The 10,713-nt window shown below is 46.0% G+C and overlaps 1 long non-coding RNA gene across 3 annotated transcripts; it reads right to left on the reverse strand.

Moving 5' to 3' along the window:
• Positions 1-360: 360 nt before the first annotated feature.
• LOC142929166 (uncharacterized) lies at positions 361-7,629 on the reverse strand. 3 transcript variants are annotated; one of them, XR_012945375.1, is made up of 4 exons: positions 7,405-7,629; positions 3,433-3,596; positions 2,123-2,363; positions 361-1,517 (listed from the first exon to the last, which is right to left on the reverse strand). It is a non-coding gene; the product is annotated as an uncharacterized LOC142929166 (long non-coding RNA). The 3 variants fall into 3 exon arrangements; XR_012945376.1 differs by having other exon boundaries at positions 3,433-3,513; positions 7,405-7,621; XR_012945374.1 differs by lacking the exon at positions 3,433-3,596 and having other exon boundaries at positions 7,405-7,606.
• Between the last annotated feature and the right edge of the window lie 3,084 nt (positions 7,630-10,713).

Here is a 10,713-nt window from a genome sequence, read left to right on the forward strand (position 1 = left end):
ATCTATCCTCCACCATCTGCCTGTGTTTGGCCTAAAACCCAATCACCCAGAATGCCCAAATTCACCTTACATACTCCAGGAATGTAAGCAGGTTAATGCCTGTATATCCATCACAATCATCACTCCCAAATGTGAAGACATGTCACGAGACTCGCTGACTTTTCTTAAAATACTTGAGAAATACAAATCATAGCTGAATATTTTCAATTCCATGTGTATAAGCCTTTGTCTCAGATTTATTGTAAAATAAATATACATGTACAATATAAACATTCAAATATCAGAAAATATTTAATGTATGTTGAATTTCTTTCACACTGTACATAACCAACCATGCTAAACAAGACATGATAAAAACAATCCAAGTCATGGGTTGCATACAATATGCAACTTTGGTTTATTGATTACAAATTACATAAAATGTTCTGAAATTTTACAATACAGGTATAGTGCAATCTAAATAAGCAAATGTACTTTTACAGTGATTTCCCAAATGTTTATAACTACACAAATACTAGCATGTATGTTCCCAATAAAGTAGTCTCCTTCCAAAATGGCTAAAACCAAAATTAGTTTAGTTGTGCTCACAATATTGTTCACATATCCGTTCTATTTCAAGTGACATTTGAGTCTGTATGGATTTGCTGTGCAAAATACTGCTGCAACCATTCACTAACTCCAACCCTGAACGAACTTTATCACATTTTTCCAATACTTTGTTGTGGCACTTCCATTAACAGGGCAATTACTGTGCCCCATGGGCCCCACAAGTTTACAAGTAATTGCGATTCACACCACAGCACCTGAAGTACCATTGATGTTTAACAACCATGAATTAGCAGGACCAAGCGAACGTATCCTTCTGAGTAGAAACCTCGACCACCGCCATAAAATGCTTTCGGGCTTTCTACATCACGGGTAGTCAGCCATCCTTGTTCTCCTTGATGGTGTCAACCAGCTCTTTCAGACGCGACAGGTGGTACACGGCCCTGAGAAGACACGATTGAGAGAAAATTACTTGGTTGACTTATTATCAAGGTGGAAGCCAGAAAAATCTCACCAAGTCTCAGGAGGGTTTGGCAGTGATATTTTGCAAATTTCATCAGCGAGTGGTATGTGAGAGGAAAACGGAGAACCCGGTGAAAACAGAGGGAGTAAAATGCAAAACTCTGGATATAGATTCAAGATTCCATTGCTGTATTACTAACTCCTGGTTACCTAGCAGCCAAAATCTATAATATATGCTATTTCAAAATAGTCTCCCATCCAAGTAATAACCAGGCTTACCTGCTTAGCTTATAACATTCAAAATCTGACATCATACTTAGAGGCGGTGCAGCCTCTATGCTGTGCGTGAGTGTTGATATAAAGATAAATTCACAATGGCGTGGAGGGGTTTTCCCAGGGACGATCAGCCCCTAGAAAGACGTCCGTGTTGAAGCTGCCCGGGGAGGGGGCCTCCAAGCCGGGGGAGTCCAACTCCATGTGCGCCCTGCTCAGCAGCTCCTCCAATGAGGCTGTGCATCAAGAATCACGCATCGCACGTCACAACCACATGGGTGGCCGCTCAGCCGTCTCTGTGAGAAAAGACTGAATATGTACCTGAAAACATATGAAATGTCATCTGCTATATACAGACTATATATATACACACACACCTAGGGATCTATGGTCCTCTGACACGGGCTCCTCGTTGGCTACATTCGTAAGGCCGGAGATATCCAAAACTTTGAGCCACTCTGGGTACTTTGGTCTGCTTTGCAGGCTCTCGAGCAGCACCTGCTCTCTTCGTGCTGGTATCCGTCTCGTGGCTGCTGGTCTGGGAGTCCACATCGCAGTCACGCAGCCAGGCCGGGTACCTGAGCTCAGGAATGCTCGTGATCCCCGACACATCCAGCTCATCCTTTTGGCTTGTCAACCACCTGGGATAGGTACTTGTCGCACAGCCGCCGTTCGGCAAGTGCTCACGCCTAGTTGCTTCACTGCTCCGTAAGTACAACAAAACATTCTTCTGGTTAGAAAAGAAATAATTTTCGGGCTTTGCCGACAAATTTAATGGCATCAGGGCCTTGTTGCTTCTCGCTGTTGAGCTCAACCGTTCAGTTGGCTTATTGCCCCTCACCAATGATGCGCCGAGGCTGTGCGCGGTGACCCCGAGAGATGACCGCTTGCCTCTGTGCGACACTGCGAGGTCTCGGTGGGTGCCAGGCGAGCGGAGCAAGGACTTGGAGGAACCGTCAACTGGCGCCGCTAGGAGCTGGTCCGTGGTTAGACTGACCGTCGGGCTATGAGCCACGACCGCTGCAGCACAGCAGTGAGGCTGCACGTGCCCGAGATGAGGTCCTCCACAAGCAGCATGCCACCTGCAATGTAAGACCCACAGACATTTTACTGGTACACAATAAATTTGCTCTCCCCTAGATTCCTTGACCCCTGAACGGCAATCCTGCAATGTTGCCTTACTTTGCACCATCAGTAACTAATGATGTTATCCGTTTGTGGAGTTTGTGAGAATATGGGATAAATCAGTGCATGAGCTGTTATTGTTTAAACTTCAGATGTGTCCAGTCTAGGATCTGCAAATTTTGACACAAAGGTTGGAGGATCACTTAGATTTCACAAACTTTACAAACTCGATAATCAGTGAAGTTGCTGGAAGATGACAGGAGAAAGAAATGCATGCACCGACCTATCTGTTCAGACCTATGCTATCCTCTCATATGCGTGTGCTTACTGTGGATAGTTTTCTCTGACATAAAATGAACTCATTAATGGAATTTGCCAAGCATCCCAGTGTGGGACTCTCACGAAAATGTATCTTTAGACCTTATTAAGGGGTTTTTTTTCTAGGGGAATTACATTACATTCATGATAGCATAGCATAATTGACAAGCACCCAGTACAAGCAAAAAAAATGGGGTTCTCCTCTCCAATTATCCCCCCTCCAGTCAACTAGCTTCGATACCTTATGAGACCTCCTTTGCCAGTAACAAGATATAGTAATAGGTTTTTACCCTTTTATCTGGCACAAAAACTGACACCTTTATACAAGGGATCATGTTTGCGATAACCACAACGCAAGTAGTCAAAATGCAAACAAGAAGACGCTAAGAATAAGAAGACGCCTTTTGGCGTCTTCTGGTCCAACACCAGTGGAGACTGGGATCTCAGAAAAGCCGTCTCGGGTGTGGACCAATCAAATTCAAGGACAGTGCATATTATCAGTTGTCTTTTTTGTTTGCATTTTGACTACTTGTGTTGTGGTTATTGCAAACATGATCCCTTGTATAAAGGTGTCAGTGTTTGTGCCAGATAAAAGGGTAAAAACCTATTACTATAGCTTCGATACCATTGCACCGCCTGCACACTCGATAGCCACTCGAGCGCAAGCACCACGGAGCGATTCCTCGCGTGGCGAGAGGCGCAACCCACCCTCATCCACACTGTGCATCCTCCTCTCCTCCGCGCGTCTCCGCTCAGCCATGCTGCGCGGCGCTGTGCTCTGCACGTATCCTGGGTGGCGGTGACGCACAGATTCCGCTCTGCTCAAAGTCCTCGATGTAGGCGTCCAGCGCACCGCTCGCCTACGAGCAGCACTGCTCTCCGCACACCACAGGGCTGCGCTAGCCCCCGCTTCCGGTCCGGAGCAGCGAGCTGCCCTGGCTGCCACGAGGGCTTGTGTCCGTCACCGTGCTGTCGCCCGAAGGGCTGTTTGTCTCACCACCGTTGCAGTTCATTTTGTACGATTTGGGATGCCCGGACCGGATGGGGCCAGGGAGAGGAAGGGCTGTGGCTACCAGGTCACCACTGGTCCTGGTATGGGGGGCACCATTAGGAGCTGCTGTGTGCGGAAAGTGGGTCCGACGTCACAACGCATGGGCCAGTGTCGACCAATTCGCGTTAGCAGCTTCAGCGTTAGGTCTCTTAAGCTACTGTGGCTGTTGTCCTTTTTTCAACAAAAATTCCAGCCTTTCCCATGCTTTCCTTCATCACACCTGCAAGCTCTATGTACAATTGAAGTGTCATAAATGCACTACCTGCCTACTACTACATTATGAATGATATACATTTAAGAATTAGCTGGAGACAACTCCATGTTTAAAACACACTGTATTCAAAAGAGAAGGCTTAACATTTAACATTGGTTAACGTTTGGCATGTACACCTGCATATCAACAAATTACCGTACTACTAATAAAATGAATGCTAAATATTAATAGTGGTATTACAGTAGTATGACTACTTATATTTATATATTATCGCACCTCCGAAGAGCACGGTGGGCTTGGTAAGGTGCGAAAGAGATTCAACACACATACAGAATACAATACTTTCCGAGCACATTATGCATACCAAACCTCCAAGTTCCTTACCCTACCCTGAATAACAACGTGTGCGGAGTACAGCTCCTTTTTCAATCCATTGCTGGCTGACAGCTGTCCCATGCTATGCAGCTCCCAGGGGGAGGGGTTATTTACCATACTTCACCACGCTGGTCAGTGTGAGTTTGGTGATGGCAGGGGGCTATAGAAGTGCATTACAACCATGTACTGAACATTGCTGCACAATGTCAGGGGGCTATAGAAGTGCATTACAACCACGTACTGAATATTGCTGAACTGGTGGCAGGAGGCTATAGAAGTGCATTACAACCACGTACTGAATATTGCTGCACTGGTGGCAGGGGGCTATAGAAGTACATTACAACCACGTACTGAATATTGCTGAACTGGTGGCAGGGGGCTATAGAAGTGCATTACAACCACGTACTGAATATTGCTGCACTGGAGGCAGGGGGCTATAGAAGTACATTACAACCATGTACTGAATATTGCTGCACTGATGGCAGGGGGCTATAGAAGTACATTACAACCACGTACTGAATATTGCTGCACTGGTGGCAGGGGGCTATAGAAGTACATTACAACCATGTACTGAATATTGCTGCACTGATGGCAGGGGGCTATAGAAGTGCATTACAACCACGTATTGAATATTGCTGCACTGGTGGCAGGGGGCTATAGAAGTACATTACAACCATGTACTGAATATTGCTGTACTGATGGCAGGGGGCTATAGAAGTGCATTACAACCATGCACTGAATATTGCTGCACTGATGGCAGGGGGCTATAGAAGTGCATTACAACCACGTACTGAATATTGCTGCATTGGTGGCAGGGGGCTATAGAAGTGCATTACAACCATGTACTGAATATTGCTGCACTGGTGGCAGGGGGCTATAGAAGTGCATTACAACCACGTACTGAATATTTTTGCACTGATGGCAGGGGGCTATAGAAGTACATTACAACCACGTACTGAATATTGCTGCACTGGTGGCAGGGGGCAATAGAAGTACATTACAACCACGTACTGAATATTGCTGCACTGATGGCAGGGGGCTATAGAAGTACATTACAACCACGTACTGAATATTGCTGCACTGATGGCAGGGGTCTATAGAAGTACATTACAACCACGTACTGAATATTGCTGCACTGATGGCAGGGGGCTATAGAAGTACATTACAACCATGTACTGAATATTGCTGCACTGATGGCAGGGGGCTATAGAAGTGCATTACAACCACGTACTGAATATTGCTGCACTGATGGCAGGGGGCTATAGAAGTACATTACAACCACGTACTGAATATTGCTGCACTGATGGCAGGGGGCTATAGAAGTGCATTACAACCACGTACTGAATATTGCTGCACTGGTGGCAGGGGGCTATAGAAGTACATTACAACCATGTACTGAATATTGCTGCACTTGTGGCAGGGGGCTATAGAAGTGCATTACAACCATGTACTGAATATTGCTGCACTGGTGGCAGGGGGCTATAGAAGTACATTACAACCATGTACTGAATATTGCTGCACCAGTGGCAGGGGGCTATAGAAGTGCATTACAACCATGTACTGAATATTGCTGCACTGGTGGCAGGGGGCTATAGAAGTGCATTACAACCACGTACTGAATATTGCTGCACTGGTGGCAGGGGGCTATAGAATTACATTACAACCACGTACTGAATATTGCTGCACTGATGGCAGGGGGCTATAGAAGTACATTACAACCATGTACTGAATATTGCTGCACCAGTGGCAGGGGGCTATAGAAGTGCATTACAACCATGTACTGAATATTGCTGCACTGGTGGCAGGGGGCTATAGAAGTGCATTACAACCACGTACTGAATATTGCTGCACTGGTGGCAGGGGGCTATAGAATTACATTACAACCACGTACTGAATATTGCTGCACTGATGGCAGGGGGCTATAGAAGTACATTACAACCACGTACTGAATATTGCTGCACTGATGGCAGGGGGCTATAGAAGTGCATTACAACCACGTACTGAATATTGCTGCACTGATGGCAGGGGGCTATAGAAGTACATTACAACCACGTACTGAATATTGCTGCACTGATGGCAGGGGGCTATAGAAGTGCATTACAACCACGTACTGAATATTGCTGCACTGGTGGCAGGGGGCTATAGAAGTACATTACAACCATGTACTGAATATTGCTGCACTTGTGGCAGGGGGTTATAGAAGTGCATTACAACCATGTACTGAATATTGCTGCACTGGTGGCAGGGGGCTATAGAAGTACATTACAACCATGAACTGAATATTGCTGCACCAGTGGCAGGGGGCTATAGAAGTGCATTACAACCATGTACTGAATATTGCTGCACTGGTGGCAGGGGGCTATAGAAGTGCATTACAACCACGTACTGAATATTGCTGCACTGGTGGCAGGGGGCTATAGAATTACATTACAACCACGTACTGAATATTGCTGCACTGATGGCAGGGGGCTATAGAAGTGCATTACAACCACGTACTGAATATTGCTGCACTGATGGCAGGGGGCTATAGAAGTGCATTACAACCACGTACTGAATATTGCTGCACTGGTGGCAGGGGGCTATAGAAGTACATTACAACCATGTACTGGATATTGCTGCACTGATGCCCGCCACCTGAGAGCCACACAGCAGGACAATGCTATACTGTACAATATTGAAATGATTCACCTACAAATACTAAACATTATTGTCTTAACAATCAATACTACTTTTAACATAAACAATAACTAATAAATGCACGCGTAGTAATCGCCGTGCTAACCCTTAGCGTGCAATGTGAGCAGAACTTGTGTTGTAAGTCGTACCCAGTCCATTACCGTGCCACACACTCCCATTAACAAACCAACGACATTTACTGAATGTCCTCCTCCTTTACACGGCACAACCAGACAACACTTTGCACACCGAAGTGTCCAAGCCGCGTGCTGAGTGAAGCAAACCCCATTCACTCTGCGCTCAGCGTTCAACAAAGTTGAACCTGGCTCGCCCTCACGCCTGCCCATCTCTCTCCGTCTCTCACCGGAGATTATTCCATTGATCGTCTTCGCCTTGCCGTCCAGAGATCCGTGTGGATTATCCGTGAGGGTAGTTAAAGGTCGCGGTTATTCGGAGAAGTTTTATTAAATTAATTTTCCCGCCACAACCACCGCGTCGCCAAAGGCCGCTGAAGGCGATGTCCGAGACATGCCGCCCGCGCATGCGCACTGAGGGTTGAGAGAAACCTGCGGGGAGGGGCAGCGGGGGGCGGGGAAGCCGCCGCTGTTGGCCACACCCACATTCAGGCCACGCCCATATTTAACTGACGTCACGGTGACATCATTCTGGGTCGGACTTTATCGTGGGCTGCCTGTGCACGCGAGGAGCTCCTGACTTCTGACTCTGAATTCGAGAAAAAATCAAAGATTCACGATGTCTACCTTCGTCGAGATAGGTAAAGTTTAACGTTAGTGTTAGGGAGGTGTGTTTGTGTTAAATGTTGAGCCTGTAGACAAAACTGCTGGGGATGTGCCAGATGTCTCCATCTAACGTTAAGGAGGTTGGAGTCTGGATAGCGCATACCAGGTGTTACAGGCTACATGATGGGAAGCAGAAGGCATTCTAGTAAAATAGGTTTTTGTTTGTACGTTAATGCTCCTCCTTTTCCTTTACCAACCCATACTCACCGGCATGGTGAAGTATGTGCAAATAACCAACACGATTCCTGCGATCGTCAAGAGGCTCTCCAGCAGGGGATTGGCAAAAGGCCGTACAGGAGCAGTTTTGTGAAAAATCATTGATTCTTTCATAATGTACATCTATGATTTATTATTATTGTTCATGTGGGTAACCTCGGCGAGGGGGGAAGCAAGGTGGGGAAGAGCGGGGGATGGGGCCGCTTTTGACCACGCCCATATTTAGGTGACGTCACGCCCTTTTGCTGTGACGTCACTATAGCGGGGAGTTATCCTTGGCTGGCTGTGCATGAGGAGCCCCCGAGTTCTAACTCACAAGATCTGAGATTAGACCAAAGATTCATGATGTCCAGTTTTAAATATTGAGATCTTGTCAGTGTTTTAATCGGACGCTCAGCAGGGTTTGAGCCAGGATAGTGCATAACAGGTCTAAAAGTGTGGTGTCGGGCTACATGGTGGGCAGCAAAGGGCAGTCCATCAAAATTGGTTGTACTATACATACTATACGTCTTCACCAACCCACATTAACCAGAGTGGTGAAATGTGGATTTGAAGCTTTCGTGACTGCAAGGATCCATACTCTTTGGTTCTATTGGGTAAAGTCACGTAGGTAAAAAATAAAACAACAAAAATCACGACGTTTTGGCCACAACACAAGTGGTCTTCTTCAGGTGAAGGAACAGAACTGTCGGGACGACAGCACTTCAATTGAAATGTGGTCAAGTAACCACCATGATCTGTGTGGTCACGGGGAAGCTCTCGCAGAAGCTGACAAGCTTCCATCTTGGCAGTAATTATGTTGCCTCTTTTTTACTCTCAGCGTCTCTGCAGCGCTTGCAGCGCTCGCACTCCTCGCCCCATTCACCCCCACTCTCCCCCTCCCTGACTTATTTAACTGCCCTAACCCTGGTTTCTCTCCCACTTCAGTAAAACAGTTTCCTTGCTGTGGTTGTCACACCTGATGATGAGTGCTTGTGTTGCATTCGAAACGTCGTGATTTATTTCTATTTCTATTTTTTGTTTTTTTTTCACCTACGTGACTTTACCGAAAGAACCAAAGAGTATAGCTGACAAGCTGTCAGGGCAAAAATGACTTTGCATATTCCAACTAATATTTTTTGCCCTGGTTTGTGTCTGACCATGCTGGGCACGGCTTTGTTAAAGTGTACGATATTCAATGGGGTAAAAGTCCCCTAATGGTAATACAACTTTATACCACAGGTGTACTCACACTGGAGCAGCGTCGACATTTATGAGAAAGCTTTACACATGGGTACCATGTGCGGTTCTTTACCGAGATTCCCATCCCTGCACCTGCCTCCCCTGTCCCTAATGCAATGAACCCTCTACCCCCACATTACCTATGCAGAGCTCGTGGAGAGAATGAATGAGGAGGAGGGAGCGGAGGGGCATGAGGCTCAACCTTCAACGGTGCCACAAGACTTTTCGACGTCATCATTTCAATCTACCCTGGCCCAGGTACGATGCGGCACAACGTGGATTTGCACAGCCTATAAATTAACTTGGCTAATGTCAAAGATGGGAGATTCCTGGTATTTACAGATTTAGTTGTTATTTGCATTCGCCAACTAATGGGCCCCAAAGTGTAGACATGGCTGCTCCTCATTTATAGATTTGCAGCCTTTGCAGCAGTGCGTTTTGGTGACTATACAGTGCTGATGAGTCCGAATGAGGATGACACCGGTCCACAGTTGCATATCACTGCATCACTGCTGCTGTTAGTCTGTCACATTTGCTCAACTTTATTTTGATGGTGGTTTAAGATACCATTACCACAATGCACTTTAGAAAATACTGATGTTTTTTGTATAATGCACAGGGGCTAGATGCTTTGTGTACATATTTCTCCAGGTCTCTGGTTTCCTCCCATAGCTAAATGACACAGTGTAACTGGTATTAGCCAAACGTACAAATGCTGAAAAAATACATGCAAATTATTCAATTGGAATTAAACTAAGCAACTTCGTTCTCGACTGCAAAAAAACAGAACTTGGTAGGACCCTCCTTGAAAATAAAAATGTAAACTCATTGAGGTTTTCCTGGGTAAACTAGTACATCATCATAGCAATAAACAACTTGCATACAAATAGCAGATTAACTTATGTCCTGATACATGTATCATGAGCTTATGAATAAATATACATTTCATGCATAAGCTATTACATCTCTCATATTCGTGTGTGTGCTTGCCTTTGCATGTAGGACACTGTCTACTTTTGCGATGGAGTCCGTCGGATCGATTTCATCCTCGCGTTCGATGATGAGGTCCATTCTCAGGACGCCATCAACAATCAGGTGAGAACGAGGAACCTACAAATAATGCTCCACCTTCCTGCACCCAGCATTATCACCCCTCCCCACGTGCAACACCACACGCCTCTAAACCTAGGTTTGACGCAGTGGTGCCAGCTCAGCTCTCTGACTGCTGAGTCACCCTGCCACCTCCATACGAGTCTTTAAATCCACAGTATACATCCTTTATCAAACTGTAACGTCAACTGCAGACCACGCTAGTCAATGAACGCTAGACTCCCATCACTCAACTCGCACATCCATACCCTGAACCATACGCCTCACTGCTTTGGCGAACAACAATCAATTATCGTTACGTATCACACTCCATCCACAACTCCTAA

This window comes from Petromyzon marinus, chromosome 25 (assembly GCF_048934315.1).
Source record: "Petromyzon marinus isolate PM22_M1 ecotype Great Lakes invasive population chromosome 25, UKy_Petmar_22M1.pri1.0, whole genome shotgun sequence".
Taxonomy (NCBI): Eukaryota; Metazoa; Chordata; class Hyperoartia; order Petromyzontiformes; family Petromyzontidae; genus Petromyzon; species Petromyzon marinus.